Consider the following 12,088-nt stretch of genomic DNA (forward strand, 5'->3'; position numbering starts at 1 on the left):
TTTTTTCCTTTAACATATTACACTCTAAAGAGATATCCAATTGCATAAATAAAGCTTCTCTTACTCCATTCTGTCTCATATCTGCAATTAAATTCCATGTCTCCAGAGATACCATCTTCCCCTGACCACTTGGAGACATCCCAACTTTCTTACATTCTTCCTAAGTCACTGCATACATCATTTATTTTACTATTCTCATTTCATTCAAAGTCTATATTGTCATTTTGCAAAGCCATAAGGAGGTCACTGGCATCTCTGTGTTTGCATATATTTGCATTCAGTATATGAAGGATGGCAGAAGTTAATCATTAATATGTATGTATGAATATCTTTGACTATATCTAATAACTGTTGCTCCTCTTTCTCCAATATTTGTTCACAGTCCTCCATGTGCCCTGATCTGGCTTAATTTTAAGCTTGAAAGATGTGTCCTGCTGGTTACTGGTGTATGCAAATATTCTGGGGACATAGAATATGACTTCTATTGGTTTGTAAAGTGTCATACTTCTAATGATCTGAGGCTCGTTAGAAGTTATTTTATCAGTATCACTATTAGCATATATTCAATATGTACCTTATAAAAGATTTTTAGACTTTCCCACCATGACTAACTATAAGCATGGCACTGCCACTCCTAGAAATCAGATATGCATAATTTCTACCTGTATTGATCACTCTCCATATTGAGGTTGTACTTCTCTTATGCTTTTTTAGTGTCTTCCCAAATTTTTGCTCATCAATTTTTCTCAGCTTTTTCTGTTCTTGAAAAAATGTTGATGGATCTGTTTCCCAGAAATAGCTGTATGTATATTCAATATATACATAGCTGTATGTATATTCAGTTCTGTTTGAACTGAATATGAATGTTCAGTTCAATATGAACTGAACTTCATACTTATTTGTCCCTTGCATATAAGTGAATATTTTAGCCTCACTTCTATAAATCTTAAATAATGTCTTGAATGAAATGGATGCAAGTGAACAGATCTAACTAGAAATGTTACATTGCTAACTATGTTTTCTCTTAACACCATTTATGGATCTATGCACAAAAGCTATGAAGGTAATCTCCACTGTCTCCCTCTATGTGCAGTTAAGAGAAGGAAGCTCCTTTCCAGGGTGGTTCAGCTTTGATACCTGATATTCTGAAGGAGTTCTCGCTTTTCATTGACTATACAGGAGGAATAGAGAGATTAGTTTCATATGGCTGTAATTAGCATCTGTGAGTTAAGATGCTTAAACAATGCTAAAATCCTACCTCCTAACCAGTCGACAAGGAAGTAAATGGGTTTGAAGCAGGTTCTTATCTCTAGATGTTTCCCATTCATTCCCTGAACATCAGGGAACCTTTAGAAATACAGATCTAGGGACCAAATTCCTCTTCTGTGATTCCACTGCAGCTGGCAATTATTATAAAAGTGAGACATTTAATCCTCAAGTTCAACACAAGCTGTGCCTGAGCAAAGACCATAGGGCCTGACCCAAGCAATTTCAGATGGGTTTGGGACTAAAGGAAAACACAGTCAGGGATAGCTATAACTACCTCTCTTTTTTCCTACTTTGTCTTTAGATGTCCTCTTTTAATCTATGCTGTAAGAAAGAAACCCAAAATCATGTTAAAATATCTTAGAGGGGCCTCTTTATACTTTACATTATAAATCCCATAATTATTATGCTTTAAAGCATATATTTTCTGGTTTTTTAGAATCACCATTTGATATATTTCAGAGCAATTTAGAAACCTAAAATGCTAGTCCACTCACTGTAGCTCCTCAAATTTCTGCAACCTACTTTTAGAGGAAGAAGTAAGAAACAGACAAAAGTTCTAGTCTAGTATATAGCTACCCCTGGCAACAACACTTATTACGATGATGAGTTATCGAGAAACTCGTCAATTATACCCCCTTATCTTGCTGATACCCTGCTGACTGATGACTGCTATCACTTTCCCATTTCATCATGCATTTAACAAGTATTATGCAATTATTACGGAATATTAGTATTTTAACCAGTGAACCATGCACTGCAAAATGAAAAAAAAAACACCATTGAAAATGTCTACTGCTTCTTTCTCAGTAAGTTTTATCTACTAATACTGCTGGACCCATTCTGTGTGCATATAGCTAGGTCTCTGACTGTCATTAAATGATAAATTAGGATCTGGCCTTGCAGCCTTTACCATGCAGGGCTGTGCTATGTTCATCCAAGTCCCTCTGAAATCAGGACTTCTGTGTGCTTACGACAACCTACCAGTGAATGATGAAGTACAGAACTTCTGCCTTGATCTCTCCAGATATTAATTTCCAGGCTGAGGAATACAAATAATAATGGTATTTCTTGGCCTGCTGCCTGGCACTGTAAGATTTCAGACAAGACTACACATCAGACGTTGTGTATGATCATGTATACAAACCAGCACTTGAGACTTCTCTAAGCACATGGGTGCAACTGTCATGCAAGTCATTAGTAATGAACTAATGCGGTAAGGCAACACAGCAAGTTAGAACAGTAGGAAATATTTTTTAAGTGAAGAAAAAGGGGTCTTTTTGATTTTTTTCCACATTGCAAAATAGTTCTGGGATTGCTGCTTTCTGATTTTCATGTAATTGTTCACTGTGTGTGAATTGAAATTAAGTGCTTCAGTCCTACATAGAAAAGCACATGGGAACATGTCTTGCTAAGGGCCTTTGCTTACCCTTTCTCACGTACAATTATTTAGAAACTTGAATACAGTTTTAGGACCTCTGCCCAACTCTCCTGAGTTTATCCTTTTCCCTCCCTGTTGTTGATATGCCCAGCAACAAATATGTGATTAGATAAAAATGTAATTGAAATTTTATTTTTCCCTGAATTTTGCCGCCTCCATAGGGCTAGTTGCAGCTGACGAAGTGATTAGTAAGTTATGCACAGTTTTGATTAGCAACAAGTATATTTTAATAGACAAGTCAGAAGCAATCTGGAAATGTTTGTTGATAAAGATAATTGGGCAGAGAAATTCAAGCATGACTAGAGAGAACATGTGATTATCAAAAGCATGCTTCATTTATTCAGTTTTAAATGAGTCCAATCCACATATTCTTCTAAAACTAATCACAACAAAACATTGCCCAAACTGGAGTTACACAAATCACCTATGAATCCAGACCATCTACAACACGGTTCACTCTCTAGCCGCAGGAATGTTATTGAAAATGCCTGAGAAACAGAGAGCTGAAAGTCTAAAAGTTTTGATATACTGGTAACATTAATTTCCCATGCTTCTCCACTATTGCCAAGTCTGTTCAACTGTTAGTAATACCATTTTGATTTCCTTCCTTCCTAGTTCTTTCTCAGACTTTTAGTGCATTTTCAAGAGTTCTTGCAGGTGAGAGTAGTTAAGACCCCTTTGTGCTCTAAAATGTCATACTTTACTCACAAAACTAAGCAGCAACTGCAGTTGGGGTGCTTATGAAGGCATTATTTACCCTGAAAGTATTATCTTGGTTGGGATGCTATAGGGCAGGATGCTCATTCTCACCTCAGTGTTGAAAGTTTCACAAAAACCTGAATCCTTCTTCAATCTTTCACAACTACCAGTAAACACTTCTTATCAGCTTCCTTCATCAGAGAGTCAGTCATACCAGTAACTTCCATGTGAAGACTTAATTAATAATTTTCCTTCACAAATAGATAGATATTTTTGACATCCACTTCACAGATGTGGAAGCTGTGTTACAGAGTGAACCGACAAAGTCAAACAGTAAATAAGTTTGCAAAGCCTGAGCCTCCAAAATGCTGAGCCAAATTCTAAAAAATAGCAAAGGAAAATCAAGTTTCCAATGCTATAAAAAAGTAAGAAATGGCAGTGAGTGGGATGCCAGCCCAGGGAACAGGAGCCCACAGAGACTGTGGATTCTCCAGCTTTGGGAACATTCAAAACTCAGTAGAACACAGCCCTGAGCAACCTGCTCTAGCTCTGAAGTTAGCCCTGCTTTAAGCAAGGGGTTGTACTAGATGGCAACCTTATTTATTCTGCAGTTCTATATTTTTGCAGCTAGACAACCTGTTTTACCAAGGTGGTGAGTGCCCAGCAGCCCTCAGTGAATTTGGTTGTACAACAATCCCTGGTCAGCTCAGAGACACAATCATGCATATACCAAAACAAATAGTTAAGAACCCCCCATTTAAGATCCTGGACTAAGTGTAGAAAATTGATATGTGTAACTTTCTTGGGGGTCCTTTAGATGCTCCATCTGAACTTTTGACAGTGATTTTTTTCTAATTTTTGGCTGAAAGAAATTGCCATTCTTTCCTTGTTTTATCTTTTGAACACCACATTCTTCCTCAAAACCCGCATGTGCATCTTATGTTCTTCAATTTGTCTACAGTATAAAAAAATCTGCTTATACATATTTTCTACCCAAATTAAAACAACTCAAAAAAGTCAGCATTTGGATCAATACATCAATCTTTATTATGAAGCTCAGAACAAAAGGATAGACAAATATAAATCTTGTGACTTAATGGTGTCTTTCTTTTGTTTGCCTGATGCAGAATTGCCAAGTGTCAACTTGAATGAAATAACTTTACATGGGTGCCAAAAATGGAGTGAAAAATGCTGTTGTATTTAGAGTACATTTCTGTCATTGTGATATAGATTGGTTTACCCATCATTCAAAAATTTGGCTTGGTCAATGGTACTTCCAGCCTACTGCTACAGCTACTTCAGACCTGCTGCTACACGTAAGCTTTGGGCTTGATGCTTCTCTCACTTGTATCAGTGTAAAGTATGACAGATATCAGTAAAGTCAATGAAATGATCCTAGTGAGAATGAAAGGAAAATTATTCCCTTTATTGTTAACAGTTGATTAGTTTAAACACCCTGGAGAAAAGCTAGCAGGCATTTCACACTCTAAGAAGCCTATCATTAATACAGATCCTGAGGCTGTTAATACCTCAGTAAAATGTTTTTCAGCTGTTTATAGAAGCAGCATCATTTCATTTGAGATGAAAGTAAGTTCTATCCTCAGTAAATATGTTGGTTTATTGTGGTTTCTGTTTTCGTGTTATTATAGGAACTGTATAATAGAAAACCTTCCTAGAGGTAAAACAGAAAACTAAGAAATGAGCCATTTAAAATCACTGATCAAAGTGAAAAACAGCTTCAGTGAAGGAGGATGAGCCTGGGTACTTATTATATCATGTCCCTCGTCTCACTTACAAAGTGGCACTGCAGGTCTATAATTTTTTTTCAGTGTCTTTTCCAGGCACAGCTCAAGTTTGCTGAGGATATGGATCTTCCTTTCCTTCACATAAAATACAGCAGATAGTGAATTTAAATGTCCATCTTTGCAATTGCAACTGGATAGAAATTTCTTTTAAGGAGTGCCCCAGTCGAATTCTTCTGGTGGCTGGGTGTTAATCAGATTTTCAGTGGCTCAGTAGATAGGACTCAGGTGGGACTGAGGATGGTGGACAAAGAAGCACTACTGGCCTGAAGGTGCCTTTCTACTCTTCTGCACCACCGGCTGGTGCAGCACAGTAAATGTGCCCCAGAGAGCCCTTGGGCCAGTGGGAGGGATGCAGCCAGCTCCAGGCCAGGGCAGGGGGCAGCCATGGCAGGAACAGCACCAGGGAAACATAGGTGGAAAGAGTTAACATGCTTTAGTGAGGATTTAATTAGGAGGGAACTTTATTCTGAGTAGAAGCCCCAAAGTGGATAGAAGGTCACTTTAACAAGAAAAACAATTAAGTGAAACTGTTAGTCAGAGCACCTTTGATTTTCAATGGGAGCAGCTACCTAGGGATCTTGAAAAACAGGAGCCTTTAGCTTTTTTTTTAAAATATTCACTTAGCAATCATTGTATCTGGCTTAGCAGTTTGTCCATAAATAAATACCCACAGTGTTTCTTCCATTTTTTGATCCAATAACCAAGAGATCCACTGTTAAATTTCCATGTTTCCTGGAGAAATAATTCAGATATAAAAGAGAGAGATTTAAATAAAGACATCCAGATCCAGGCAATTGCATGAATGCTGAGTCAGCACAGCAGTCAGCAGTAAAGCAATGTTAGTGAATAATTCTTTGACTCCTAAACTGATTTTATTTTCATGTTTTGTAAGTTGTAACTATAACCATAACATAGAGATTCTCTGCCATGAATGCAGAAAAATATTACCTGTAATTTCTAAAGCAGGAGCTTATCTACAAACTAAAAGGATTTATTTTTACCTCCCAGAGAGTCCATTCTTTGTTATGAAAATCATTTAACATAGCCACCCTTAAAGAGGATATAGTTAGGTATCTACATTTCATCCACCTTCCCCTAAAGGTGTAATCCTCATACAACAATAATTTCACCTGTGTTAAAGGATAACCAAGATGACTTTTAGGTGACGAATTTTAGAGAAGGCTCTGCACAGACAAAGGAAAAAGCAATCCTGGAAAACAGAAGGAGAGCGAGCATCACCACAGAATAAACAACAGCACAATGGTTAATGCAGTCAGGGGCGTTCAGTATTTTAGACCATGACTCTTCCACTCCTAGCTAAGTGCCTGAATTGCTGGGCTGTAACATCACTCTTGTAAGAGATGTTCCACTAGGTATAAATAAACATTACACAAACAAAGAAGCAGATGACCTCTACTGTTTAAGGCCAGGACACCTGGCTGGAAGAGAGAAGAGCCCTCCAGCCTGGAGCCCCTCATCGGCCAAGATACAGGCTATTCCAGGGTCTCTCTCTCACGTAGGTATAGAAGTTTTGTGTGTGTGTGTGTGTGTGTGTGTGTGTGTGTTAAGTGAAAAAAACACTAGAAATTTTCATTTTCATTTCCCATCATGATGAAAACAAATGTCAACATTTGCTGGCATATATAGAGTGTCTGCAAACCTGAATCCTTGTTTTCTGGCTAAGTCTGTCATCACTCATGAGATCTCACCTCTGAAAATTTTCCATGGACGTGTATGTACACAACCTGTTCTTGTTGCATAAACTAATGCCAAATATAACATGTTTTAGAAATAAATTTAGGGAATGGTTCTATCATTTAGTACTTGCCCTTTATGTATGTTATTCATTTTTCATTTTTTGTGGCATTTTTAGATATGGATCTGATATGCATACTGAGGGCTCCATTCATAATTTGAGTGCCACAATTATGGAAGTGGGGGACAATGTTCTCCAGCAATTAGCAATCAGTTTGTTATATGAAAATCCTTAATAAAATCCCTTTTTAAATCCTCTCACATTTTCTTCTACTGTAGTTAATCACAACTCAGTTTTAGCCTAAGAGTAAGTACAATCTCCATTCAAACCCAGTCAGTCAAATACAGTTTAAATAGCTCCTTTAGCTCTTTGCGAGTATGGCTTTGATTGCTTTAGTTATTGTAATTCTCTTCAAAAGGCAAGCAATAATGGCACAAGAAAAAAATCCTGGAAAGAATAGGTGGATGGGAGCATTGGCGGTAAAGGATTCAGCCTGCATCAGTGACTCTACTTACTAATAATCCTAGAAATGCAGAAACTATAAATATGGTATACAACTAAGCTGAAACACAAGCGCACAAGCGCTACCTCACTCCAGATATAGCAGTTTCTCAAAAGCTGGTTCTGAGCCTACCATGTGACTAGCTTCACATAACGAGGGTAAGTTAGATAAGATTCATATCGCTAAAAGCCAAAAGTGATGGGCTCCATCACTGGATGCAGAAACACTATTAGGTATTGATAGGAAGCACTTTGAGCCAACTACCTGTTTTCCACAGGAATCGTACATTCTTTGTGTTCCTCTCCTCCTCTCCTGATGTAGGGCTGCAAGCAGTTTTCTCCAGACCATTTAATTTTCCTGTCAGCATATGTTTGGAGGCCAGATAATTCATGAGCCAGTAAGTGTGATTTATGGTGCATGACGCCACTACTGCTAGACGAAAGAATAAAATGAGGAGTTATTTCATATCGTAGTATTAGTAAAGTTCACATCCTTTGTGTAAATTAGCTTATGTTTATACAGGACAAAAGCTGCCTGAATATTGGATGAAAAAGAAAATTTTCATGATAAAATGTTTTACTCCTTTCACATAAGATTCTTGTAAAATTAACAACTACCACAAAATACCACAGCATTTCATATGGTAGGTATACAAAGGCATCACTGTTACTGCTGAAATATTGATCAGTGCATATTGCATTGTTCTTAGAGTCTAAACTTAAACAGATTTTTAGCAAAAAACTACTCTGATATCCCATGTAACACAGACCATAGAGTTTCAATCACAAATTTTTGTCTCAAGCATGTGGTTTCTAGCTGAGCTACAATGCATGTTTGGAAAAAGTCTGCATATTTTAAACACCTCCTACCAGTGCCATGCTAAAAGTTACATAGTACTCAAAAATACTTGCTAAATGATAGTTCCCTAAAAATGAGGAGGTTAGTGAGCCACTGAAGAGGAAGATTTTTTTAAAAACAGCTCTGAGTTTTAGGAACAGGACACGGAGGTTGACCTAGCCTCAAAATAAGCTGAGCATGTACCCACCTGGCAGAATCAGAAAGGTGGCATTTCTAAAATGGATGAGGCACTGAATACTGACTTATCTTTGTGGCTACTGATTTGCCCTCGGGATTTGAAAGTTATTTTGCCCCAAATGCCGGAACAATGGGGGCCTGCCTTGACTGTGGCACATTAAAAGCCAACGGGACATACGCCCCTAAATGCCGTAACTGCTTTTGAAATAAATCATTTCTGAATGATTCAACTTAATCGTGCGGTTTTGACATCAAGGGATGAGGCACCTGATTCACATACAGTTCTGGAAGTACCCAAACTTCTGAGGTTGGTCTACTTGCATCTTAATAATACATCCATTTTAAGAGCCTCCTCAAAGGCTTCTGTAACAGTAAAGAGAACTCAAAACATGACTAAAATATCACTGTTAACAAAAAATTAGATTACTGCAGTTACACTAAAGAGGACAAAGAAATGAGCTCCAGGAAGTGAGGGGAATCACACACATACACACATCCTAAGACATATCAGAGAAAAAACTCCTCCTTTGCTGAAGCCAGGAGAAGAAATTTTAGTTAATCACCAGCTAGAAGAGCTGTTTTTTAACAGTTTAACAGTTTAACAGTTTATCTAAAAAGTCCAGGAAACACCATGTACCCCAAACAGAAAACAAAAAGGAAAAAAATAGTAGAAGTATAGTTAGAAATTTTTACATTAAAGAATGTCCCAAACCAAGGTGATTAGAAGGTGTTGACTAATCATTCCCCAAAAGGTATGGACAATGTGTCATGCTGCTGTAAACAAGAGGAGCTAAATAGTTTGCCTGCAAATTATGAAATTTTGAATATTGCTGTCAAAGGATAGGAGCATGAATAGTTAATCTGCAAGTGTTGACTAGCAGCTTCTCATTTTCCTGTAAAATCAGAAGTAGAAAGTCTCTTGCATCAGGAGAAAGATGTCTTATTTAAGAACTGAACTTCATTGGGAGGCATCTTATTTTAGAAAATATCACTCGTAATATTTTTCTGGTTTGTCTACCTTCATCTTTGTAGAGACTTTGACTTCTTCCAGTAAGTGAAAGAAATTGTAGTACAATCCCTAGAGAACCTACAGCTCTGTAGCCAAGTTATAGCTTCAGGAAGCAGAAGAATCTTTTTTTCTTTCATCTTTCTCCTACCAGTATCACATGTGATGTTGTTGACTGCCAAAGCATATTTAACCACACTGAACTTTTCATTTTGATATTTATTCCCTGCTCCCTGCCATAGGAAGGCAAGGCAAAAAGCAATTCCATACTAGTTCCAAATATGTCTCAGCTGAACATCAAGATTTCTGGTCATAACTTGAAAGGGACCTTCCAACTTGCAGAAGCAATTGTTTTGCTCTCTCACAACAATGTGTGACTCACACTCTCCAAAGCTGAACCTGTATTTTCAAAAGGATAATCATCTAACAGTTTGTATCTGCATAAATAAATGGTAGCATTCTTGAAAGCTCAAATCTTATCAACAGAGGTAATATTCTACTGCTATGGTTATACTAGTAATGCTAATTTGATTTAATTCACCAGCTGGGCCAGATGAAGGAACTGTGAATGAGTTCAGAACAGTGCCTTGGCACTTAAGTGTCATATTAGATCAGTGCTGGAGAAAGAACATCTTGAGAATAAGACTGGATGATATAGAGGAAGGTAAACAAACAAACAAAAGGCCCTGTAAATTTTTTCATCAACAGCAGAACTAAAGAAACCTTCTTTCAAATAGACTTCTAACCTTGATTTCCATGTGTTTTCCTCCTGCAATAATTCAAGCTCAATGTATAGTGGCAAGTGTATAATGGACATAACAGTAACGGTCCACAGATGAGAATGATAGCAGATCAGCCTTTTTGTTTGGTTATTACATTTTTCAAGGTTACATTTTTCATCTTGCTTCAACTCTCATTCTGATCAAGAGGGAAAGAGTTGCATGCTAAAACCTGTTAACTGAAATCTCACTTTACATTAGTCTTACCCATATACCTTATCCATAGTTATCGAAGCCAGACAGTGCTTTCGCTAAAATGATCTGTCAATCATTTATGAATAAAATGACCTCTTCCATCTCCATTAATTACTTGGATTTGCAGGAAAATAGAATGGAAAACTTTTTTTCCTACCTTTTGGCAAGGTTCAGGATCTGGAATAAGTTCTGAGACTTAAGATTCTGAAACACAGTTTCTGGTTTTATTTCAGTTTCTCTACAAATGAACCAGAAAAAATGCGTAAGAACCTCACTGTATGTTGTATGCTCTTCTGCTTTCTTTTATACCCATTTGGTTTCCCCCCCAGCCCCCCCCCCCCCACACTTCAGGTACCCTTAGTCAGTGTAAACGTAATTCATTGCTCTGTGTACCTTGAGGTATCTGCGATGTAAGCTTGTTGGCAGAGCACTTATGGACCTATTTGGGGGAGCAAAGAAAAAAGTTACATGTTTTCCTAGAGAATGATTGAATAATATTAGTAATTAATAATAAACCAAGCTGGCTGAAAAAATCTTATGAAGAAGAACCAAAGATAACAAATTGGGATCCTAGCTTATAGTTAAAAACATTCTAAGTCATTTCTGATAGCTACTATTTATTGTTCAGACACCACAATTTAACTCAATTTGCTGCCACAGCAATTTTGTTTAACACTAGGTGTTCATATCTTCTGAAAAATCTGAATCATTCTACTCATGTAAAAACCCATCTCATAAAATATATATGTCCTTTTAACGTTAAGTTGATACGTACAGGATCCAAGTGAAGGCTTCACTTCAGTTCTGAGCATTCTTACTCTCCTACATGCTGTACAGGTTGCTCTCCCAGTAAGGATGGCCAGCTGAGAAGGGAATATGTGACTGCAAGAGTTTCACTGTGAAATACATCCCTGAACTGTAGAAAAAGGAACTAAGTAAACCAAATGCTTCAACCAAAGGAACTCCAATTATACTCTGCAGAGGTCATTTTAGAGTTGAGCAATGCTATGCATTAGAAATACAATTCAGAGTTCATACAGAACAGCAGCCTACTTTCAGAAATGAAACAAAACAAGAAGCCTCCCACTGCTATTATAAAACCCAAAACTGACTTGGGGAACAGTAGCCGGGGTGCAGAACTTCTGCTGTCCTTTCACAGCAGAAGGCCAGACCCTCAGCAAAGCATCTGACAAGGCTCCAGAGGTTGCAGGAATTGAACAATCCTGTTTTATGTCAGCTGAGGACCTGACTCCTTGTTTTACACAGGTTCTCAAGATATTCTAGATATCCTGTAGGCAGAATGTGGCAACTGTTTTACAGCTCACAGGTAACTACAGATTAGACCAAGTCAGGATTATAAGAAAAACAGAACATGCCACAGAAACTGCAGCACAACTCCAAAGCTGGAATTCAATTATTTCGTGGCTGGGATCAGAGCAGCAGATACACAAATCTCACTTATGCCATGGTCATATGGTTGGTGACTAGTGTGCCTCAAAAGTTTTTTTTCTTTTCCTCCCCTCCAAGTCCTCCTTGCCAGCTGGCTTTACAGAAGTGTAAATTCATTGAACCCCAGCTGCCTTCTGGAAATCAATGGCTCATTT

This window comes from Dromaius novaehollandiae, chromosome 3 (assembly GCF_036370855.1).
Source record: "Dromaius novaehollandiae isolate bDroNov1 chromosome 3, bDroNov1.hap1, whole genome shotgun sequence".
NCBI classification, from domain to species: Eukaryota; Metazoa; Chordata; class Aves; order Casuariiformes; family Dromaiidae; genus Dromaius; species Dromaius novaehollandiae.